Here is a 26661-nt window from a genome sequence, read left to right as displayed (position 1 = left end):
TGGCCGCCGGGATCCCTATTACACAGACCTTTCCGATTCAATGTGATACTACTACATAGATGGAATGAGCGGTCCGGGGGACATGATTCATGCGCGCACACACAGAAGGAAGTGTGGCACATAGACTGTATCGCGGCTGATGACGGGCTGCGCATGCGCATTACCGATTCCGGGATACCGGAAGTGTGGCGGAAATGCGGCATCACTTCCTGACATGTGCATATCTGACCCGCATAGTATCCCATAAGATAGCGGCATGCGTTCCATATAGACAGGACTAAAGGTGAATATACGTCATGCGGTTCACCATCCACCTATCATGACATCCTCCAGGCCAGGTGCGTTCCACAGCCAATGGCGCACTTCAAGACGACACCGGAAGGCGTCATATTCCATGCGTTCCACCCGCCGACCTATCAGAGGACATCCCCGGCGGCGTGCGTCTCACGGCTGGACGGGGGACTCCAATTACTATTCCATCCGGACCGGAAGGTGTCATACGCTATGTGTTCCACCGGTCCACCTATCAGAAGACACCTCCGGCGGCGTGCGTTCCACGGCCGCGCGATGGACTTTAAATCTTTATCCCACACACACATGGACTTCTATGTTTAAACCTGCGTATATTTGTCACCAGCATCTGACTTAGATTTACTCTGGATCCAGCTTCCCTGGATCACTTTGGATCCTCTTTCACATATACGAGAACCGGAAGTGATGCAGGTTTCCATGGCAGCGGTTTCAAAACTTTGTTATATTTGCCTTTAGAATGTGAATTTTCCATTCATCATCACATGTAGCGATATGAATGTTTATATGTGCATTATAACTCCAGGTGAATGTGGTTTTGAAATATGCATTGTAAAATTTTATATAACATACTTACCTCATTTCCTGTCGAGTACCGATTGGCTGTTCACCAGTTAAATATGGGCTGCTCACTCAGCTCCAGTACATCTTGAAGAAGGTCCACTGACCGAAACGCGTCGATGCCACTGGAGAGGAGTGAACAGCCATAAACTCTTGGATGTATGTATTGGACTTTTTTAATGTTTTTTGCTTTTTGGAGCTTTTTTTAGTATCCACCATTTTGTTTTTTTGAAAACGAGTGGTTTTTATGGTCATTCTGATGTCTTGTTGATACCCGTCTTTGGGTCCTGTTTTATTGTATGAACTATCTGGATTAAAATTGATAATTTTTATACTTTTTCAAAAATTATCTGGGCTGAAAGTTTTTTATGGAAACCCCCCAAAGAAACTGCTACATGTGTTGCACCGCCATAGAAAGCGGTGAGTAAGGTGCGCCACCCACACCCTTGGTTTTTTCTATAAAAACATTTTCACCAGGAGAATATTCCTTACTATTGGGATTCTTTTCTTTTTTCCTCTATATACTCATTGAATGAGGGGAATTCTAGACAAGAAAAATCCTAAGACCTTCTCCCCACAAAGATACCTTGATGAGCGGGCTGCTACATACTCAAGTGTGAGTTAGGGTACGCCCATCAAACCTCTTGATATAAAGATTCTATACCACAAGAACCCCCATTCCATTTATATGTTTATTATATCGATTCTGACACACGATATATTGGTTTTCTTTGAGAACTCCTGGAGAAAGTGAACCAACAAGAGACACACGAAACCAGGAGAAATACGAAAGAAACCTTTCAGTGTTTGAATACTACAAACGAACTCGTGAGTAGGGGTACGCCTATACCTATAAAAGATACCTTGATATGTGTAATATACGCACACTTTGGTGAGTGAGGTACGCTGATGCTGTTGGCACCTCACAAATTGTATCACTTTCTATACACGGCAATTCTACATAGTTTGTATTTTCTTTCTTTTTTGATTGAGCACACCGGAAAAAGCCATCCTCAGCTCAAAGAGGGAATCACTAGAGATTCACCATCACAAGAAAAGATACCTTTATATGCTTCGTACTACCTCATTTAAACGTGAGTCTGGTACGCACAATTAAATTCATCACCATTGAAAAATACCACTAACATGACACCATAAGAACTATTTGAACACGCACTTAAATTGTATTTTATTATCTTTATTTCATATTCTTTCACGGACATTCATTTATATTTGAAAACGGAGAAAAAATTCTTATCAAGGAAGAAGATATCAAGTAACCTCTAAGTACCTCCTGCGCCTCTATATTTAAAAGTTCCACCCCCTTTCGTATTGTTGTATGATTATAAGGTGTTGGTGACATCTTGGGAACTGTAATATTAGGGCTGCATTGCGCCACTTAACTATCCTGTTAACCTTTTTTCATTTGTTTTCCTTGGGTCAACCATTACAATACTCAAAGCAATGAGATTAATAAAAAATCTAAGAAATGGTGGCCCATTGTGGCGAATGATCCTAAAATAGGCCTTACGGAACAAAAATTGATGCCATGCTATCAAAGGGGCAGAAATATTTTTGATTGGGTGGTCCACACGGATATCTCGGGGGTAACCAGCAGCCAGGTCCACTCTGGTGATTTTCTGTCCCGTAAGAAGGGTTGCTACAGGTGTTTGGGGTGCCTCACCTGTAGATCCATGACAGCTTCCCAATTTTTTTGTCATCCTTTTTCGGGCAAAAAGTTTTTTATCAAACACAGGTTGACATGTACCACTAAATATGTGGTGTACCTGTTAACCTGTCCGTGTGGGTACGGTTACGTCGGCAAGACGGACCGTACCATCAAGGAACGAATGGCCACCCACCGGCACTCGATCAAAAGTGCGATTGAGAGTAAGGCTAGCGACCAGCCGGTGGCTCGCCACTTTTTGCAGGCCTCACATGGGGTCTCTGCACTCCGTTTTATTCTGATTGATCATATTCCAGCAACCATTAGACGGGGTGACAGGTCCCTTAAACTATTGAGGTGCGAAACTGCCTGGATTCACCGGTTGGGGACTTTGTCCCCACGCGGGCTTAATGAACACTCTGGTCTGCGCTGCTTTCTTTGATATTTGGTTATTTCTTTGATATTTGGTTATTTAGCGAGATTAGCATATTCTGCTCATATTAATGTTCCCTTATGCTATTATTGTCTCTTGTGCTATTCAACTCTGTTTTCGTCATGCCAGCTGTTTTTAAATTGTTTTGTACCTTTTCTACTGTCACTTTGGTGATTCATTATGTGTTGTGTGCTTTTGTTTATAGATCTCCGTGGCAACGGAGCCGCCGGTCCGTCGGACCGCTTCTACGCCTGAGCGCGGTGACGTCACACGGCGCCCAGTGATGACGGTTGCGGAAGACGCCGGCAGCTGCTCCCGCGCCTGGTGGGTCGTGCTGTGGGGGATTGTGAGTATAAATATCACTTATTTGTCACTGTTTATTTGAGTCTGATGAAGAGGCATTAAAGACCTCGAAACGTTATTCCACTTGAGACCTGTTTGCTGACTATTTATTGGGAGTGCGTCCGTCTGCGTTTATGATTGGGATCCTATACTGTGGAGTCTCTGGACCGGCACCCTTACAGTTATAAGTTTGGCGGAGGTGCTGCTTCTAAACAACCGTTACTATGTATATGTGTATATATATATATATATATATATATATGTGTGTATATATATATATATATATATATATATGTATATATATATATATATATATATATATATATATGTGTGTGTGTATGTATATATATATATATGTGTGTGTGTGTGTGTGTGTATATATATATATATATATATATGTGTGTGTATGTATATATATATATGTGTGTGTGTGTGTGTGTGTATATATATATATATATATATATATGTGTGTGTATGTATATATATATATATGTGTGTGTGTGTGTGTACAATGGATAAAGAGGCGGCGACTAATTGTTTTAAAGTAGTCTAGAAATGGAGATAAATGGTCAGTGAATGAGAAAATTTTATGAGGATAGGGTAAATAAATATAAAAATATTTTATTTAAGACACTACAGTAAAAGGAGAATATATATATAAAAAAGAAGAAAATTGTAAGAAAATTCTTTAAAAGAAGCTTCTTATAAACACAATTATAAAATGAGAATTGGACATGAATAAAGTGATTAAGTGCTTATCTTAAGGAGAAGATTCTGGAGGCTAGGAACACCCAACGCGTTTCGTCCTGTCTGACTTCATCAAGAGCAAACAAACTCTCACAAAGAGAAATGTATTGGATATTTGAACTCAATACTATGCACCCACTCGGCTTTAACGAAAGTTATGAAATCGCCCCGTTTTTATAAGGTTCATTTAGCCCTCTTCTTACCACCTTTCACTATATGCACATATTAAGTATTCACTACCAATAAAGGCCTTCCACAAGTATCCATTGTTTTGTCTGATCTTCCTACAGTCAAACCACACTCTGAGACGCCCAATCTCGTCCGATCTTGGAAGCTAAGCAGTGTTTGGCCAGGGTAGTACCAAGATGGGAGACCTCTTGGGAAAACCTGGTGCTGTAGTAACAGAACGTGACATATTGTAACATGGAACTATGGTTATAACCTTTTGATTAACAAATAGACTCTATAGGCACATCACACTCATTACTCTCTCCCATTCCCGACTGCAGGACTTTCTTCGGGCTGCACCCACTCTGTGGAATGCCCTCCCAAGCACAATAAGACTCTCCTCCAGTCTCCAAACCTATAAGCGTTCCCTTAAAACTCATCTCTTCAGGCAAGCTTATCAAATTCCAGAACCAGTCATAGAACCTTGCGTTCTGGTGGAATCGATGCAATAAAGAATACAGTATCTATCCTTATGTATCAGTGCCTATTTCCCTATAGATTGTAAGCTTGCGAGCAGGGCCCTCCTACATTTTGACTGTCTGTAAATACCCTGTTTTGTTGTATCACTGTCTGCTATTGTAAAGCGCAACGGAATATGCTGCGCTATATAAGAAACTGTTAATAAATAATAAATAAATATATCTATTTATGTATTTAATTTTTACTAGTGTCACTATTAGTATCTATAAAGATACAGCACATTTCACCTTATTTATGAAAATTAATATTAACTAACATAGCCCTTAAATAAGTTGGCATGCACCAGCACTTTATATTAAATCACGAGGCATACGAATCCTCATTATTATTATTGACTAAACTGTCCGCATAAAAACTGATCTGATAAGTTACTATGTATATCTGTTTCCCTCTATGATGAAAAACCGGCATATGAAACCTAGGCAAGATGGCCGCTGTAATCTCTGAATGAAAGAAATACTAAAGGCTTCAAGAAAATGGCCGCCGGGATCCCTATTACACAGACCTTTCCGATTCAATGTGATACTACTACATAGATGGAATGAGCGGTCCGGGGGACATGATTCATGCGCGCACACACAGAAGGAAGTGTGGCACATAGACTGTATCGCGGCTGATGACGGGCTGCGCATGCGCATTACCGATTCCGGGATACCGGAAGTGTGGCGGAAATGCCGCATATTTACTAAACTTAGTGTTTTATACATGTTTATATAAGTGGTGCACCTTTTAAACATAGCGCCCCAGCTAGGGGGACTATGCTGTATCCAATGGGATGTGTATTGTATGCCTACCATAATTAGTTATGATCATCCAGCTCACTGAATAATTAATGACAGGATATGATGTCAGCAGTAAAGAGGCAGACATATAGGTATAAATAGGAGCCTGGTCTCAGTCTTAACTCACCCCTTGATGAAGTCAGACAGGAAAAACGCGTTGGGTGTTCCTAGCCTCCAGAATCTTCTCCTTAAGATAAGCACTTAATCACTTTATTCATGTCCAATTCTCATTTTCTAATTGTGTTTATAAGAAGCTTCTTTTAAAGAATTTTTATATATAAGATTTTTCTTACAATTTTCGGTACTTATGTATTATCTGGACTCCCATGTTAAATGCACCCCATTTTTTCATACCCCTACTATCCAACTACGCATGGAGTTGATTTTATATAGTGTGGCGAGCGCAGCGAGCCACCGTGCCCGAAGCGTGGCGAGCGGACGCAGTCTCATAAGAAAAACGGGAGCCCAGATATTAAATAAGTACCCAATTTTCTTCTTTTTTATATATATATATATATATATATATATATATAGCAAACATTGTTAGAAGCAGCACCTCCGCCAAATCAATAACTGTAAGGGTGCCGGACCAGAGATTCCACAGTATAGGATCCCAAATATAGATGCATACGGCCGCACTCCCAATAAGTAGTCAGGACACAGGTCAAGTAGAATAACGTTTCGAGGTCTTTAATACCTCTTCATCAGACTCGAATAAACAGTGATACATAAGTGACATTTATACTCACAATCCCCACAGCACGACCCACCGGGCGCGGGAGCAACTACCGGCGTCTTCCGCAACCGTCATCACTGAGCAACGTGTGACGTCACCACGCTCAGGCGTAGAGGCGGTCCGACGGACCGGCAGCTCTGTTGCCACGGCGATCTATAAACAAAAACAAAGCACACGTAATAAATCACCACAGTGATAATGAAAAAGGTACAAAAAATACAAACAACTTTAAAAACAGCTGGCATGATGAACACAGTATTGAATAGCTTGAGAGACAGTAGCGGCTTGAAGTCATATTAATAAACTCAGAGTATGCCAATATCGCTAAATACCAATCACACTACCATACTCAACTACTCAAAGTTAATAAATTATCTGAGTCAAAGGAAACAGCGGAGGCCAGTGTGTTCATTAAGTCCTCGCGGGGACAAAGTCCCCAAACGGTGAATCCAAACGGTTTCACACTTCAGTAACTTAAGGGACCTGTCGCCCCGTCTAATAGTTGCTGGAATGTGGTCTATTAGAATAAAACGGAGCGCAGAGACCCCATGAGAGGCCTGCATAAAATGGCGAGCCACCGGCTGATCACTCGTCTTACACTCAATCGCATTTTTGATTGAGTGCCGGTGGGTGGCCATTCGATCCTTGATGGTACGATCCGTCTTACCGACGTAACCGTACCCACACGGGCAGGTCAACAAGTACACAACATATTTAGTGGTACATGTTAACCTGTGTTTGATAAAAAACTTTTTACCAGAGAAAGGATGACAAAAAAATTGAGATGCTGTCATGGATCTACAGGTGAGGCACCCCAAACACCTGTAGCATCCATTCCTGCGGGACAGAAAAGTTCCAGAATGGGCCTGACTGCTGGATACCCCAGAAATATCTGTATGGACCACCCAGTCAAAGATATTTTTGCCCCTTTGATAGCATGGCATTAATCTTTGTTCGGTGAGGCCTATTTTAGGGTCGTTAGTAATAATTGGCCACCATCTCTTAGATTTTTTGCTGATCTCATTGCTTTGAGTATTATAGTGGTTGACCCAAGGCACACGGTCACCGGTGGTCTTGCGGGGGTGTACCATGAGTAACTCATCTCTACTCTTGGACATGGCTTTCTCTCTAGCTGCATAAATCAAAGATTTTTCATAGCCACGTTCCTCAAATTTAAATGACATTTTGTCCATTTGAACATTGGCAGTGTGGTCAGAGCTACAAATTCTTCTGACTCGCAGAAATTGCGAGTAAGGCAACCCATACTTCAGCGGTTTGGGATGGAAACTATTCGCATGAAGTATGGTGTTGCGATCTGTGGTCTTAGTAAACAGATCAGTAGAGATATGACCATCAAATACAGACACCTGTACGTCCAAAAAGTTTACACTAGATGGATGTATACTATGTGTAAGCTTGACCGGACTGCCAGACAAATTATGTTTTTTGAGATGAGTTTCAAGTGCCAGCACCGGCCCTGACCAGATAAAAAACAAGTCATCGATGTACCTGGCGTACGCCATGATGTTTTCACGTACGCCAGGCACATCAAGGAAAATCTCACGTTCCGCCTGCAGCATGTAGGAGTTAGCGTACGATGGGGCCACATTGGACCCCATCGCACACCCCGACAGCTGCAGGTAGAATTCCCCGTCGAAGATAAAATAGTTGTGGGTAAGTAACAGGTTAAGCAACTCCAATACAAGTTCTATAGGAGGACCACAGTATAAGGGATTACCCCTCAATAGTTTGTCCATGGCATATAACCCATCAGAGTTTGGAATGATGGTATATAGGCTTGTGATATCCAAACTCACAAGAACACTGCCTGAGGGTACAAAATCAATAGAAGCAAGCAAATTAAGAAATGCAGTGGTGTCCCTGATATGTCCAGGAGAAGCAGTAATACATGGTTGAATCAATGCATCCAAATACACTGACAAGGCCTGAAAGAGCGACCCCCTGGCAGATATTATGGGCCTGCCAGGAGGGTCTATCAGGCTCTTGTGCACCTTAGGAAGGGTATAAAGGATCGCCACCACAGGATTTTTTGGGAGCAGCGCCTCAGCCAGTTTCTGATCAATGCTGCCTGATGATACAGCCGTGGTAAGAATGTCCTGCAGCTTCTTACTAAATTGATCAGTCGGGTCCCTTGATAGCTTACAGTAGACCTTAGTGTCCGAAAGCTGGCGAACAATTTCATTCTTATACTGATCAATGTCCTGTAATACTATCGCCCCGCCTTTGTCAGCGGGGCGTATGACAAGATTATTATATGATGACAAATCACGAAGTGCTTGGAATTCAGCTGTACTCAGGTTCCCAAATGTATGTTGTATTGGTTGGGGCTGGATGTCATTGTCAAGCATGTTACTGAAGGTCTTAATCGAAGTATTGTACGACACTGGGTCGAATGTCGACCGTGGTATAACTTTTCTTAATTGAGAGGGTAGAGGATTGGTCTCAGGAGGTTGGGGGTTGTTATAGAAGTGTTCCTTTAATTTAAGATGTCTTTGTAGCCGATATTTCTCGACTTCCCACTTCAGCTCGTTGAGACTAGTGGAGGGAACATACGATAAGCCCCGATTGAGGACCTTGGACTCTGCTTCGGATAAAACGTGTGATGATAGATTTATCACCGTGGACGCCTGTTGCGGTTGAGAGGTGGACGTCCCACTTTGCCTCGACCTCTGCCTTTGCCTGTAGCCGCCACGGCGGGTATACCTGCGTCTGCGGCGACCCCCGGCTGGGAGGTCTGTACCCCTAAAGGGGACTGACCGCGGATGTTACGTGACATTGGCGCAGCGTCTGAGTCACTAGAGGTTATAGCCTCATATGATGAGCCATGGTCCTGGGGGGGTTTCCATCGTCTCCTGTTTGGACCCCTCTCACGGTTCCTGAACAATACATCAGGGCGTCCACCATGCACCCAATTGTAAACTTGATTATTTTCATAATCATTGTTCACCTTCTGTAGCTTCTGCTTTTTAAATGAAATTAGATCCCTTTTATACGCAGACATCTGTTGGGATAGCTTGTCGATCCAATTGGAATTGGTGTCCGATTCAAATGATTGTTTGTACTGCAGTTCAAACTCTGCAATTTTACTTCGGACCAACGCCAACTCCCGTCCAGATTCCTCTATAACTAGAAGAATTAAATCAAAACTGCATTTATTTAATACAGAGATCCATTTGCGGCAAAACGCCACATTATGTCTGCCAATGGTGGGGGCATTCCTTATACGAAATCCTCTGGGAATACGTTTTTCTTTAAAATAATCACTAAGCGTGATCCCGTGATATAGGAAATCAATTTCCCTCTGTTTTAACTTCTGCCAGTCTTTATACAGATATTCCAATGGACGGGCTTCAGCCTCATCCATAAGTCTCTCAGTGAACAACACTGAATCAGCATGCTCAGCTGTAATGGAAAGGGTTAACCCTTGCGTCTGCAATGCCAAATTTACAGATCCCAGCATGTCACCTCCAGATGATTCTTGGGTATCCATGCCGGCTCACGGAAGGGACGTGCTGATAGAAGGGTTACTTTAAAATGCGGGTGCTCACGCTCCAGGATACTGATGCCTGTATATCAGAAATCCAAAATAGCAAACGTTGTTAGAAGCAGCACCTCCGCCAAATCAATAACTGTAAGGGTGCCGGACCAGAGATTCCACAGTATAGGATCCCAAATATAGATGCATACGGCCGCACTCCCAATAAGTAGTCAGGACACAGGTCAAGTAGAATAACGTTTCGAGGTCTTTAATACCTCTTCATCAGACTCGAATAAACAGTGATACATAAGTGACATTTATACTCACAATCCCCACAGCACGACCCACCGGGCGCGGGAGCAACTACCGGCGTCTTCCGCAACCGTCATCACTGAGCAACGTGTGACGTCACCGCGCTCAGGCGTAGAGGCGGTCCGACGGACCGGCAGCTCTGTTGCCACGGCGATCTATAAACAAAAACAAAGCACACGTAATAAATCACCACAGTGATAATGAAAAAGGTACAAAAAATACAAACAACTTTAAAAACAGCTGGCATGATGAACACAGTATTGAATAGCTTGAGAGACAGTAGCGGCTTGAAGTCATATTAATAAACTCAGAGTATGCCAATATCGCTAAATACCAATCACACTACCATACTCAACTACTCAAAGTTAATAAATTATCTGAGTCAAAGGAAACAGCGGAGGCCAGTGTGTTCATTAAGTCCTCGCGGGGACAAAGTCCCCAAACGGTGAATCCAAACGGTTTCACACTTCAGTAACTTAAGGGACCTGTCGCCCCGTCTAATAGTTGCTGGAATGTGGTCTATTAGAATAAGAGGCCTGCATAAAATGGCGAGCCACCGGCTGATCACTCGTCTTACACTCACGTCGGTAAGACGGATCGTACCATCAAGGATCGAATGGCCACCCACCGGCACTCAATCAAAAATGCGATTGAGTGTAAGACGAGTGATCAGCCGGTGGCTCGCCATTTTATGCAGGCCTCTCATGGGGTCTCTGCGCTCCGTTTTATTCTAATAGACCACATTCCAGCAACTATTAGACGGGGCGACAGGTCCCTTAAGTTACTGAAGTGTGAAACCGTTTGGATTCACCGTTTGGGGACTTTGTCCCCGCGAGGACTTAATGAACACACTGGCCTCCGCTGTTTCCTTTGACTCAGATAATTTATTAACTTTGAGTAGTTGAGTATGGTAGTGTGATTGGTATTTAGCGATATTGGCATACTCTGAGTTTATTAATATGACTTCAAGCCGCTACTGTCTCTCAAGCTATTCAATACTGTGTTCATCATGCCAGCTGTTTTTAAAGTTGTTTGTATTTTTTGTACCTTTTTCATTATCACTGTGGTGATTTATTACGTGTGCTTTGTTTTTGTTTATAGATCGCCGTGGCAACAGAGCTGCCGGTCCGTCGGACCGCCTCTACGCCTGAGCGCGGTGACGTCACACGTTGCTCAGTGATGACGGTTGCGGAAGACGCCGGTAGTTGCTCCCGCGCCCGGTGTGTCGTGCTGTGGGGATTGTGAGTATAAATGTCACTTATGTATCACTGTTTATTCGAGTCTGATGAAGAGGTATTAAAGACCTCGAAACGTTATTCTACTTGACCTGTGTCCTGACTACTTATTGGGAGTGCGGCCGTATGCATCTATATTTGGGATCCTATACTGTGGAATCTCTGGTCCGGCACCCTTACAGTTATTGATTTGGCGGAGGTGCTGCTTCTAACAACGTTTGCTATTTTGGATTTCTGATATACAGGCATCAGTATCCTGGAGCGTGAGCACCCGCATTTTAAAGTAACCCTTCTATCAGCACGTCCCTTCCGTGAGCCGGCATGGATACCCAAGAATCATCTGGAGGTGACATGCTGGGATCTGTAAATTTGGCATTGCAGACGCAAGGGTTAACCCTTTCCATTACAGCTGAGCATGCTGATTCAGTGTTGTTCACTGAGAGACTTATGGATGAGGCTGAAGCCCGTCCATTGGAATATCTGTATAAAGACTGGCAGAAGTTAAAACAGAGGGAAATTGATTTCCTATATCACGGGATCACGCTTAGTGATTATTTTAAAGAAAAACGTATTCCCAGAGGATTTCGTATAAGGAATGCCCCCACCATTGGCAGACATAATGTGGCGTTTTGCCGCAAATGGATCTCTGTATTAAATAAATGCAGTTTTGATTTAATTCTTCTAGTTATAGAGGAATCTGGACGGGAGTTGGCGTTGGTCCGAAGTAAAATTGCAGAGTTTGAACTGCAGTACAAACAATCATTTGAATCGGACACCAATTCCAATTGGATCGACAAGCTATCCCAACAGATGTCTGCGTATAAAAGGGATCTAATTTCATTTAAAAAGCAGAAGCTACAGAAGGTGAACAATGATTATGAAAATAATCAAGTTTACAATTGGGTGCATGGTGGACGCCCTGATGTATTGTTCAGGAACCGTGAGAGGGGTCCAAACAGGAGACGATGGAAACCCCCCCAGGACCATGGCTCATCATATGAGGCTATAACCTCTAGTGACTCAGACGCTGCGCCAATGTCACGTAACATCCGCGGTCAGTCCCCTTTAGGGGTACAGACCTCCCAGCCGGGGGTCGCCGCAGACGCAGGTATACCCGCCGTGGCGGCTACAGGCAAAGGCAGAGGTCGAGGCAAAGTGGGACGTCCACCTCTCAACCGCAACAGGCGTCCACGGTGATAAATCTATCATCACACGTTTTATCCGAAGCAGAGTCCAAGGTCCTCAATCGGGGCTTATCGTATGTTCCCTCCACTAGTCTCAACGAGCTGAAGTGGGAAGTCGAGAAATATCGGCTACAAAGACATCTTAAATTAAAGGAACACTTCTATAACAACCCCCAACCTCCTGAGACCAATCCTCTACCCTCTCAATTAAGAAAAGTTATACCACGGTCGACATTCGACCCAGTGTCGTACAATACTTCGATTAAGACCTTCAGTAACATGCTTGACAATGACATCCAGCCCCAACCAATACAACATACATTTGGGAACCTGAGTACAGCTGAATTCCAAGCACTTCGTGATTTGTCATCATATAATAATCTTGTCATACGCCCCGCTGACAAAGGCGGGGCGATAGTATTACAGGACATTGATCAGTATAAGAATGAAATTGTTCGCCAGCTTTCGGACACTAAGGTCTACTGTAAGCTATCAAGGGACCCGACTGATCAATTTAGTAAGAAGCTGCAGGACATTCTTACCACGGCTGTATCATCAGGCAGCATTGATCAGAAACTGGCTGAGGCGCTGCTCCCAAAAAATCCTGTGGTGGCGATCCTTTATACCCTTCCTAAGGTGCACAAGAGCCTGATAGACCCTCCTGGCAGGCCCATAATATCTGCCAGGGGGTCGCTCTTTCAGGCCTTGTCAGTGTATTTGGATGCATTGATTCAACCATGTATTACTGCTTCTCCTGGACATATCAGGGACACCACTGCATTTCTTAATTTGCTTGCTTCTATTGATTTTGTACCCTCAGGCAGTGTTCTTGTGAGTTTGGATATCACAAGCCTATATACCATCATTCCAAACTCTGATGGGTTATATGCCATGGACAAACTATTGAGGGGTAATCCCTTATACTGTGGTCCTCCTATAGAACTTGTATTGGAGTTGCTTAACCTGTTACTTACCCACAACTATTTTATCTTCGACGGGGAATTCTACCTGCAGCTGTCGGGGTGTGCGATGGGGTCCAATGTGGCCCCATCGTACGCTAACTCCTACATGCTGCAGGCGGAACGTGAGATTTTCCTTGATGTGCCTGGCGTACGTGAAAACATCATGGCGTACGCCAGGTACATCGATGACTTGTTTTTTATCTGGTCAGGGCCGGTGCTGGCACTTGAAACTCATCTCAAAAAACATAATTTGTCTGGCAGTCCGGTCAAGCTTACACATAGTATACATCCATCTAGTGTAAACTTTTTGGACGTACAGGTGTCTGTATTTGATGGTCATATCTCTACTGATCTGTTTACTAAGACCACAGATCGCAACACCATACTTCATGCGAATAGTTTCCATCCCAAACCGCTGAAGTATGGGTTGCCTTACTCGCAATTTCTGCGAGTCAGAAGAATTTGTAGCTCTGACCACACTGCCAATGTTCAAATGGACAAAATGTCATTTAAATTTGAGGAACGTGGCTATGAAAAATCTTTGATTTATGCAGCTAGAGAGAAAGCCATGTCCAAGAGTAGAGATGAGTTACTCATGGTACACCCCCGCAAGACCACCGGTGACCGTGTGCCTTGGGTCAACCACTATAATACTCAAAGCAATGAGATCAGCAAAAAATCTAAGAGATGGTGGCCAATTATTACTAACGACCCTAAAATAGGCCTCACCGAACAAAGATTAATGCCATGCTATCAAAGGGGCAAAAATATCTTTGACTGGGTGGTCCATACAGATATTTCTGGGGTATCCAGCAGTCAGGCCCATTCTGGAACTTTTCTGTCCCGCAGGAATGGATGCTACAGGTGTTTGGGGTGCCTCACCTGTAGATCCATGACAGCATCTCAATTTTTTTGTCATCCTTTCTCTGGTAAAAAGTTTTTTATCAAACACAGGTTAACATGTACCACTAAATATGTTGTGTACTTGTTGACCTGCCCGTGTGGGTACGGTTACGTCGGTAAGACGGATCGTACCATCAAGGATCGAATGGCCACCCACCGGCACTCAATCAAAAATGCGATTGAGTGTAAGACGAGTGATCAGCCGGTGGCTCGCCATTTTATGCAGGCCTCTCATGGGGTCTCTGCGCTCCGTTTTATTCTAATAGACCACATTCCAGCAACTATTAGACGGGGCGACAGGTCCCTTAAGTTACTGAAGTGTGAAACCGTTTGGATTCACCGTTTGGGGACTTTGTCCCCGCGAGGACTTAATGAACACACTGGCCTCCGCTGTTTCCTTTGACTCAGATAATTTATTAACTTTGAGTAGTTGAGTATGGTAGTGTGATTGGTATTTAGCGATATTGGCATACTCTGAGTTTATTAATATGACTTCAAGCCGCTACTGTCTCTCAAGCTATTCAATACTGTGTTCATCATGCCAGCTGTTTTTAAAGTTGTTTGTATTTTTTGTACCTTTTTCATTATCACTGTGGTGATTTATTACGTGTGCTTTGTTTTTGTTTATAGATCGCCGTGGCAACAGAGCTGCCGGTCCGTCGGACCGCCTCTACGCCTGAGCGCGGTGACGTCACACGTTGCTCAGTGATGACGGTTGCGGAAGACGCCGGTAGTTGCTCCCGCGCCCGGTGGGTCGTGCTGTGGGGATTGTGAGTATAAATGTCACTTATGTATCACTGTTTATTCGAGTCTGATGAAGAGGTATTAAAGACCTCGAAACGTTATTCTACTTGACCTGTGTCCTGACTACTTATTGGGAGTGCGGCCGTATGCATCTATATATATATATATATATATATATATATATATATATATATTCTCCTTTTACTGTAGTGTCTTAAATAAAATATTTTTATATTTATTTACCCTATCCTCATAAAATTTTCTCATTCACTGACCATTTATCTCCATTTCCAGACTACTTTAAAACAATTAGTCGCCGCCTCTTTATCCATTGTACACCTTTCCATTTTGAGTAATATACCAATACTCTCTTTTTTAAAGACAGGCTGACGCCCTTTGTGAGGGAATATTGTTTTTTTTTTAAATAATTGAACACACAAGTGGCGCCCCTCATCCAATTTTTTCACATATATATATATATATATGAGAGAGAGAGTATGGGGAGAATCTAGGCGCCTTACAGTAGTATAATATTTTTTATAAGAGAAAATATATAAACATCAATACAGAAATGTAAAAAGGTGTATTTATTAAACAGAGATAAAAAAATATATAAAGAGTAAAAAAGATTTTTTGTATATACTGAGTTTACAATATGGAGCAATCTGTCACATATAGTAACATGAAATAAATGGTAGTAAAAATTGGTTAGGATGGGTGGTGGGGATGGGGAAGGGGAATGAACAACAAGGAGGTGGGTGGGAGATGACAAGTACAATACTATATAAATATAGACATATACGGATGTATCTTTGAAAAAAGAGAGGGTGTATCCACTTTTTAAAAAAAAAGGTTTAGTACTTAGCTGGATACGGGGTAAAAAAGTTTCTTTGTTAAAAAGCGAAAGTCCTTTTCCTCGGTTGGAGACCCGGGGGTAGTGCAGTAGTCTCTGGGCTCAATGGCAGGAAGGATTAGAGGGTGGACCCGACGCGTTTCGTCCACTCATGGACTTCTTCAAGGGGAGCAGAGTGTTAAGATGTGATCAGTGAGGGTTTTTATACTGTCTATGATCACATGGGGGTGGAGTTAGAAACCGGAAGCGGAAATATCCAATTTTCGTTTTTATTGTAATGCTGAAAAATGACAGTTAGTATGTAGTAGGTGTGGAGGCTCATCCTCCGTTAGCAATATCTGTTGAGTGTTTGTTTGTTTCATAGTAAATAGGAAATATATATACAGTCTTGGAGGGCAGCAAGTCCCAATGCCGGATATATCTTGCTCCAGTGCCAGGCCAGACGTTACCTCGGTAACCCAAATACAATAGAAGACAGGCGGCACCCGGAGTCTATTGAAATAAAGTATGACAACGCTGTTGCAGTGATCAAACGTTTTCGATGCTTTTATTGCATCTTCATCAGGATACAGACAAGCACAAGTGAACATACCTTTATAACAAAACACCACACCACATGCGGCTGCCCGGCAGCCCCGGTCCCGAGTATCGCGCCCACCAATGACGCCATCATCCCGCTCCGGTTGTCAAGGCAACCGCTCAAACACAAATGCGTACCAATCAGTGATACAAAAGAGAATCCACAACCTGTTGTGAAACAAAACATATAAGACATATACAAGTGAGATAAAATACGGATGCTGTAAATCATACAAAATAGTACACAAAATCACATTTCTCATACCGATAAACAAACAATATAATGCACATAATAAAACATGTTGCTCATGGTGCATAATGAATAAAGATGGTCGGTAATGCTGAGATGTGTACGTGTAGTGTACTGCGCGAACTGCTGCTGACAAATGAGGCACGACTACTGGGAAGGTCGACACGTCTGTGTTGATCGTGCGCGAAATAATGTGTGCAAAGTACAGTATTACACAAAGCATTACAAAAAGCAATGTAGACCAGCCATCTCATTGAGTCCAACGGGTGCCAGAGTCCCTAGCTCATGTATCCACCTTGCCTGTCACCCCCCCCCCCCCCCCCCCGTGTCTTGGAAGGCTCATGGTCAATGATGGTATAGCGCAGTTGTGGTATACTGTGACCAGCTGTGAGAAAGTGTCTGGCTACAGGCTGGTCACTATGGCCACTTGACAATGCCGCTCGTATGGTGGACTTATGGACAGCGATCCGTTCGCTCAAGGTGCGGTCGGTTTTACCGACGTAACCAAGACCACACGGACACATTATTAAATAGATAATGAACCGTGTGGTACAGGTTACTCGGTGTATGATGTTGGTCCGGCGGCCAGTCAGGGGATGTGGGAAGCTACTGCCAGTATTTAAACATTTGCAAACCGCACAATTAAGGCAGCGGTAGCAACCCAATTTACGTTGTAGGAAGCCGGTTTGTACAGATTGAGCACTGTCTAGGCCACTAATATCGGTTTTCATAACCCAATCCCTGATATTTTTGCCCCGGGTATAGCAGGGCATGAGTCTTTTGTTACTCAGTTGTAGGTCAGGGTCAGTGCCGACAATGGGCCACAGGTCTCTGGAAATGTTCAGGATATCCCTGCTTGCTACATTATGGTGGTTAACCCATGGGAAACAATTCTCTAATCTTTTGTTCTTTCTAGTGGGGCACAGTGTGTCCTGTCGTTGGCATCTTAATGCTTTGTTCTTGGCTTGGGTCAGTTGTGTCTCATTATACCCCCGCATCAGAAAATCATTGATCATGCGATCAATGTGTGTCTCAGCCACTGTGCTATCTGAACAGATCCTTATTGCCCTTAAAAATTGCGAATATGGGAGAGAAAATTTAAGCTTGTGGGGATGGAAGCTAGTCGCATGTAAGGTGGTGTTGCGGTCAGTGGGTTTATGGAAAAGTTCCGTACTGATGGTTCCATTGCTGATATTCACCTTGACGTCCAAATAACTGTCTCATGGCTGATATTATATGTAAATTGAACTGGGTGCCCAGATTCATTATGTTTGGTGATGAAGTATTCAAGGGAATCGCGGGTGCCTGACCATAAGACAAACAGGACGTCTATGTAGCGTACATATAATAGCGCATGCTCAACAAAAATGTTATGGGACATCATGACCTGCTCCTCCACCATGTACATGTACGCGTTGGCGTACGATGGGGCCACATTGGACCCCATCGCACAGCCAGACGCCTGCAGGTAAAAGGTGCCATTGAAGATGAAATAATTGCACGTGAGTACAAGCTCCAATAAATCAATAATCAGCTGTACATCAGGACCGGTGTAACCCAAATACAATAGAAGACAGGCGGGGTTGTTAGTGATCAGTTTGCATACCGCTAAGAGCCCCTCTACATTAGGAATTATAGTGTAGAGGCTAGATATATCAAGGCTGCATAGGAGGGAGTTGTCAGGTACAGCCGATATCGTCCCCAATTTATTGATGAACGATGTGGTATCTAGAAGGTGTCTGGGGTGCTGTACAATACATGGTTGTAAAATGGCATCAAGATAGGTAGACACACGTTGGAAGAGGCCATTGCGGGCAGAGATTATAGGGCGGCCAGGAGGATTTATCAGAGATTTATGTATCTTTGGAAGTGAATACAAAATCGGTGTCACTGGATGCTCATTGATGAGGGCTGATCTTAATGCCTCTGAAATAAATCCGTCACTGACCGCCCTAGACAATCTTGCCCCCAATTTTTTGCCAAATTCAATGGTGGGATCATGTTCTAATTTATGATACACATTACCATCACTCAGCTGTTTCAACAATTCATTCTTATAGTCAGAGAGATTCTGTACCTCAATACCCCCGCCCTTATCAGCGGGGCGTATTGTAATATCAGTGTACCCCGCAAGATCCTTAAGTGCCTGCATTTCAAGTTTACCCAGATTAGGGTGCTTACCACTCTCGGGGGTGCTTGATGTCATAGTCCCGGAAACCCTTGTATCCAATAGTCTCGAAAACGTTTTAATGGAAGGGTTGGTTGTGGTGGGTTCAAAACGTGATCTTTTCTGCAATTTCTGCAGTGCAGGTGGCAGTGGATCCTCAATGGGGGTACCACCTGGTACCGTGAAAGTACTCATGCAGTTTGAGTTGTCTGTTCAGTTTGTACTTTTCAATGGGCCACTGCATTCTGTCAAATCTCACTGTCGGTACAAACGACAATCCACATTGCAGAACACGTTCCTCAGTCTCGGTCAGGGGGTGGTTGGACAGATTGAAGATTAGGCTTTCACCTTCCGAAAGAGGGGGGGCCGTCCTGGTTTCCCGCGACCGCGTCCTTTCCAGTGCCCTTGCGCCGCCACGGCGGGTTTTCCTCCTCTGCCGCCACCTATGCGGTGGTTGCCCTCCACTAAAGGGGTCTGTCGTGAAGTACCTGGGTTCTCAGAGGTGCCGTCAGATTCGCTGTTTGTGGCTGCTTCTTGTGAGGAATCAGACTGCCACAACTGTTTGTAGTTGCGGGGACGACGGTGGAAGTTGCGTGGTCTCTCACTGCCGCTTGCCCACTGGTACACCCGATTGTACTCGTAATCTGCGTTTACCTTTTTTTTACTTTTTTATTGAGACATTCTGTGCACTTTACATAACATATGCGATGTATTCGTTGTCACATTCTTAACAATCAAAAGATAAGAATAAAGAAGAAGTTCAATCAATAATGGCGTTTGTTTGTGTACATTCATTTGAGTCTTGTTACAGTCTTCGAGGAATCAATTAAAACATTGTTTCACATTGCAAGTAATCATTGAATAAGGAATGGTGGGTCCTGTGCAGCCATTCGGCTGAGGTATCACGTTGTAGAGTGTAGGCTATTATGTAACATCTTTCTGGTGTTCAGTGGGAGAGTTGTTATATAAGAGTCCCACAACATGAAGAATTTGCCCACTTTTTTATCTCTGTCTACCATAGCCAATTTCTCCTTCTTAAATTGGATAAGTTTGTTCCGGTAGGTGGCAATCTGCGTCTCAATCTTATCGGGCCAATTCTGAGATGTGTCTGCTTTGAAGGGAGTAAGGTGTTGTTTCTCAAATGCTGTAGTTTTCTCTTTTGCAATTGCCAGCTCACGCGCTGACTCTTCAATGACTAGCAATAGCAGATCATAGCTGCATTTATTTAATACAGCGATCCACCTTTTACAAAAAGTAGTGTTGTATCGGCCGATTGTTGGGGAATTTCTTACCCTGAATCCCCGGGGTATCCTTTTATCTTTATAATATCCGCTGAGGGTGATGCCGTGGTATAAATAATCCACCTCTTTTTGTTTGAGGCGCAACCAGTCTCACAGCTGGCCACAGTATACCACAACTGCGCTATACCATCATTGACCATGAGCCTTCCAAGACACGGGGGGGTGACAGATCCTTACGCCTCTTGCAGAAAGAGGCAAGGTGGATACATGAGCTAGGGACTCTGGCATCCGTTGGACTCAATGAGACGGCTGGTCTACATTGCTTTTTGTAATGCTTTGTGTAATACTGTACTTTGCACACATTATTTCGCGCACGATCGACACAGACGTGTCGACCTTCCCAGTAGTCGTGCCTCATTTGTCAGCAGCAGTTCGCGCAGTAGACTACACGTACACATCTCAGCATTACCGACCATCTTTATTCATTATGCACCATGAGCAACATGTTTTATTATGTGCATTATATTGTTTGTTTATCGGTATGAGAAATGTGATTTTGTGTACTATTTTGTATGATTTACAGCATCCGTATTTTATCTCACTTGTATATGTCTTATATGTTTTGTTTCACAACAGGTTGTGGATTCTCTTTTGTATCACTGATTGGTACGCATTTGTGTTTGAGCGGTTGCCTTGACAACCGGAGCGGGATGATGGCGTCATTGGTGGGCGCGTCACTCCGGACCGGGGCTGTGGTGTGGTGTTTTGTTATAAAGGTATGTTCACTTGTACTTGTCTGTATCCTGATGAAGATGCAATAAAAGCATCGAAAACGTTTGATCACTGCAACAGCGTTGTCATACTTTACACTTTATACTACAAAACAGAGATCCGGGGGGAGAGCCTTGAAGGGGTTGCCCCAGGAAAGGAGGTGGCACTCAGACGGCTTTTTTGTAGAAGATTTTTATAGAAAGTTGCAAAGTCAAAACATAGCAAGGGTCGTCAACGTTTCGAGACTACTGGAGCCTCGTCCTCTGGACGTGCGCTGAAAGTGCAAGGTGCATGTGCATATAGAATAGGGAGAATACAGAACCATTAGGCTCTCTTACCTTTTAAGTGCTGCGTGTGTGAAGAAGACGCTGTTCCCAACTGCCAGGACTGAACGCTCAGCTTCCGGGTGTGTGGCTCCGCCCCTGTGTGATGTAACCGTTGCCTAGACACCATAGACGCTGTGCGTCTGAGCTTACCGGCTTCAGGGGGAAGGACATCTGCGTAAGACCAGCTTGAAACTGCTGGAAGAAAAGTGACAAGATCGTGCTGTAAAAAACTTTTAGAAAAACGAGTGTGCAGCAACAAAGCGCTGTGGCTGTGGTCTATGTTAAAATGGTAATAGGAACCAATGCATATAATTAAATTTGGGGCCAATGTGCAGACGTCTATTTAACTGACTCTCTGCTGGCACAGATAGCGGGCATCTCTTGCACTTTCTCTGCTCACGTTATTAAACATGCAAGATTGATTAAATACATATTGTTCAAATAGGTGCCTGTGATATCACTGGCTACAATTAATCGTACCTATATATGCATATAAGCAGCTAAATGTATACATTAGTGCAAAAACTGGAAAAAGTTAAAAAGTTAGAAATGTGAGGATGCTATACAGATGAGGATAAATGCTGTTAGGCAAATGTTGTAATATTCTTGTGGTATTTTTACTGGCTGACATGTACAAAGCTATTTAAATAAATGAATTCCAGGCTATCTTTTCATTTAAGCCTGTCGGGGCCAGCGCATTGAGTCGGAATATCCATGTCGACTCGCGCTGTGTCAGCAATTTCTGACGGTCACCGCCTCGGGGTAAAGGGGGGATGTGATCAATGATCACACTCTTCAAGCTTTCCAGCTTATGTCCACAGAGTTTAAAATGTTTAGCAACCGGTTGCTCAATTTTCTCACCGCCAATGCAAGATTTTATTGCGGAGCGATGTAACGCCATGCGCTCCCTGAACATTCTAATGGTTTGGCCCACATAATACTTGCCACAAGGGCATATAATGATGTATATTATATATTGGGACTTACATGAGACCACGTGATTGATTTTAAATTTGAGCCCAGTGGTGGGATGTGTGAACTCTGAACCCGCTATCATCATGCTGCAGGTGGTGCACGATGGGCATTTGTAGCACCCTGGTTTTTTTCTTTGCATGTTGAAGATGGGTTCAATGGTTGTTGGTGGAATGTTGGTTTTCACCAACATATCTCGTAGATTTTTCCCACGCTTATAGCTGGGCATTATGGTTTTATTTTTGAAGATAGGCAGGGTTCTGTCAGTGGTCACCAAAGGCCATACTGCTTTGGTTGCTCTAGGTAGTGCTTGGCTAGCCGGAGTATATGTTGTAACGAACGGAATTTTATTGGTTAAGGATTTGCTAGATTTTTTTGTGGGCTTGAGTAGTTGATCACGGGATATTTTTAACACCTCCATTTTTTGTTGTTTTAATGTGGAGGGATCGTAGCCTCTTTGAATGAATTTGGTGACTTGTTTGTCTAATGCTGACTCAAGGGCTGTAGACTCACTAGTGATCCTGGCCACCCGGATCATTTGCGATTTGGGGAGCGCCCTTTTTAATGAAGGGGCATGGAAACTACTATGTTTAAGAATAGTGTTTCTGTCAGTGTCTTTGTTGTAGACTTGCGTTGTTATGGCTTGGTCTTTTAAAGACACGGTAACATCCAAGTAATTTATATCGGTTTTACTTATTGCATGGGTTAGTTTTATGCGGCTGTCTGATGCATTAATATGGAGAATGATGTCTTCCAGGTCTTAACTGGGCCCACCCCAGAGGAGAAACAGGTCATCTATGTACCTGGTGTACATGATGATGTGGGAACTGATTTTGCTGTCTGTAAAGAAAAAGTTATTCTCCTGCTCGAACATATAAACATTTGCTAGTGATGGAGAGACATTTGACCCCATAGAGCACCCAGTGAGCTGCAAATAATATGAACCGTGATGTAAAAAATAATTTCTGATCAGTGTTAATTCCAAAAGGTGCAAAAACAAAGGAATGTCCAATGTTGAAAAATTAACTCTATATAGGAACGTCCGCATGGCTGCCACTGCTTGTCCGTGCGGAATCACCGTATATAGGTTTTTAACGTCCATGGTGCATAACAATGCATCTGCGGGTAAGTTGTTCAATTCATTGAGTTTGTTGAGAAATTGCGTTGTGTCCTTTAGGAATGTTTTTTGGGCCATAATATGGGGCTGCAACAAAGAATCCAAAAAGCGGGAAACAGGCTGAAACAAAGAATTACGGGCTGAAATAATTGGGCGTCCGGGTGGGTTGAGGGGATCTTTGTGAATTTTAGGGATTGAATACATGACGGGGGTAACTGGATGTGCTGTGGTAAGGGTATTGTATACTTTCTTACTAAACAGTCCAGCATCATATGCTGTTTTGAGCTGAAGGTCCAGTTCCTTTTTAAAGATTGTGGTTGGGTCTTTAGACAATTTCTTGTATGTCATTGTGTCGGCCAATTGGGTATCCAAATCCGCAATGTACTTGTCGGTGTCTTGAATCACTATACCCCCGCCTTTGTCGGCGGGGCGTATAGTGATGTCGGTTTTGTCAGCTAGGTTTTTTAATGCCTTTAACTCGTTTCGGCTCAAGTTGGAGTGGTGTTTAGAGCTGTTAGCGTCGAATCTTTCCACTGTCTCGTCCACTATTCTTGTAAACGTCTTGATTGACGGATTATAAGATTGTGGATCGAAGTTGGAATGTGCATATTTGTTTAAAAACACTTGGTGGGGATCCGTTTGAGTTTGAACGGTGTTCTGGAAAAATTCTTTTACTCGCAGGGATCTGCTGAAGCGGTGTAAATCAACGTTCCATTTGAATGGTTCGTGTTTATTGGTAGGTACGTATGATAAGCCATGGTTCAGTACAGAGATTTCATCTGATGTTAGCTGATGGGACGATATATTGAATATTAGGCTTTCTTTTTGTTTGTGCTCCTCAGAGGCTTTGAGGATGCGTTTGGACTGTCCCCCTCTCCGCGTCGGCCTGTTGCTTTGGTACCGGTACGAGCCCGGGTTGCCCGTCCTAAAGGGAGAGCCTGGCTGGTACCTTCATCGGAATCTTCCACAGCGAAATCGCTGTCACTAGTGTACCGGCTCATATCCCTCCTGGGGCGATCACGCCACTGCGTTTTATTTTGGAAGCGGCCTCTGGTTCTCGGGGGGGCAGATCCACTAAGCCATCTGTAGACACGTCCGTCGTCATAATCAGCAGTTACCGTTGCCCATTTTTTCTTTTTAAATGCTTCTAATTCCTTTTTGTGCAGTTCTAATTGCGCACTCAGTTTCTCCCATAGAGGATGGGTTTTTTTGTCTGGGAGGAATTGTGCTTGATCCTGTTTGTGCTCAGTTATCTTGGCCTTGGTCTCTTGCAGAATGTTACCAGCCTCCTCAATCACCAAGACCTACAAAAAAATCTAGCAAATCCTTAACCAATAAAATTCCGTTTGTTACAACATATACTCCGGCTAGCCAAGCACTACCTAGAGCAACCAAAGCAGTATGGCCTTTGGTGACCACTGACAGAACCCTGCCTATCTTCAAAAATAAAACCATAATGCCCAGCTATAAGCGTGGGAAAAATCTACGAGATATGTTGGTGAAAACCAACATTCCACCAACAACCATTGAACCCATCTTCAACATGCAAAGAAAAAAACCAGGGTGTCACAAATGCCCATCGTGCACCACCTGCAGCATGATGATAGCGGGTTCAGAGTTCACACATCCCACCACTGGGCTCAAATTTAAAATCAATCACGTGGTCTCATGTAAGTCCCAATATATAATATACATCATTATATGCCCTTGTGGCAAGTATTATGTGGGCCAAACCATTAGATGTAACGCATGGCGTTACATCGCTCCGCAATAAAATCTTGCATTGGCGGTGAGAAAATTGAGCAACCGGTTGCTAAACATTTTAAACTCTGTGGACATAAGCTGGAAAGCTTGAAGAGTATGATCATTGATCACATCCCCCCTTTACCCCGAGGCGGTGACCGTCAGAAATTGCTGACACAGCGCGAGTCGACATGGATATTCCGACTCAATGCGCTGGCCCTGACAGGCTTAAATGAAAAGATAGCCTGGAATTCATTTATTTAAATAGCTTTGTACATGTCAGCCAGTAAAAATACCACAAGAATATTACAACATTTGCCTAACAGCATTTATCCTCATCTGTATAGCATCCTCACATTTCTAACTTTTTAACTTTTTCCAGTTTTTGCACTAATGTATACATTTAGCTGCTTATATGCATATATAGGTACGATTAATTGTAGCCAGTGATATCACAGGCACCTATTTGAACAATATGTATTTAATCAATCTTGCATGTTTAATAACGTGAGCAGAGAAAGTGCAAGAGATGCCCGCTATCTGTGCCAGCAGAGAGTCAGTTAAATAGACGTCTGCACATTGGCCCCAAATTTAATTATATGCATTGGTTCCTATTACCATTTTAACATAGACCACAGCCACAGCGCTTTGTTGCTGCACACTCGTTTTTCTAAAAGTTTTTTACAGCACGATCTTGTCACTTTTCTTCCAGCAGTTTCAAGCTGGTCTTACGCAGATGTCCTTCCCCCTGAAGCCGGTAAGCTCAGACGCACAGCGTCTATGGTGTCTAGGCAACGGTTACATCACACAGGGGCGGAGCCACACACCCGGAAGCTGAGCGTTCAGTCCTGGCAGTGGGGAACAGCGTCTTCTTCACACACGCAGCACTTAAAAGGTAAGAGAGCCTAATGGTTCTGTATTCTCCCTATTCTATATGCACATGCACCTTGCACTTTCAGCGCACGTCCAGAGGACGAGGCTCCAGTAGTCTCGAAACGTTGACGACCCTTGCTATGTTTTGACTTTGCAACTTTCTATAAAAATCTTCTACAAAAAAGCCGTCTGAGTGCCACCTCCTTTCCTGGGGCAACCCCTTCAAGGCTCTCCCCCCGGATCTCTGAGATATATATATATCAATTCACATTGAGCGCTTTCGGAGGATGCAACCCCCGTCTTCAGGATGACAGCCCCATCAGACGAAAGTGTAATCAATGTCTGTTGGGGCTGTCATCCTGAAGACGGTGGTTGCATATATATATATATATATATATATATATATATGTGTGTATATATATATATATATATATATATATATATATATATATATATATATATGTGTGTGTGTGTGTATATATATATATATATGTGTATATATATATATATATATAGATCTATATATATATATATATATATATATATATATATATATATATATATATATATATATATATAGATCTATATATATATACAGGATACAAATAAGCGGCACTCGGAGACTCAAGTACAGGTGAAGAGGTGG

At 43.2% G+C, this 26661-nt stretch overlaps 1 protein-coding gene and 1 pseudogene across 9 annotated transcripts in view; both read left to right on the top strand.

Moving 5' to 3' along the window:
- Positions 1–26661, top strand: part of CCDC127 (coiled-coil domain containing 127) — a 172853-nt gene that overhangs the window by 41617 nt on the left and 104575 nt on the right. Inside the window, exon 1 of one of the 9 annotated variants that reach the window (XM_083188338.1) lies at positions 20890–20989. The exons of the other annotated variants lie outside the window; for them this stretch is intronic. The gene's annotated coding sequence lies outside the window, so the exon portion shown is untranslated. Of the gene's footprint in view, positions 1–20889; positions 20990–26661 lie in introns of those variants that run through there. 9 annotated transcript variants of the gene reach the window in all.
- LOC146006013 (5S ribosomal RNA) lies at positions 4341–4460 on the top strand (annotated as a pseudogene).

Source organism: Crinia signifera, chromosome 5 (assembly GCF_055691185.1).
Source record: "Crinia signifera chromosome 5, ASM5569118v1, whole genome shotgun sequence".
In the NCBI taxonomy this organism is placed as follows: Eukaryota; Metazoa; Chordata; class Amphibia; order Anura; family Myobatrachidae; genus Crinia; species Crinia signifera.
Note: the sequence above shows the minus strand (reverse complement) of the source record. Positions and strands in the feature narration are given on the sequence as shown.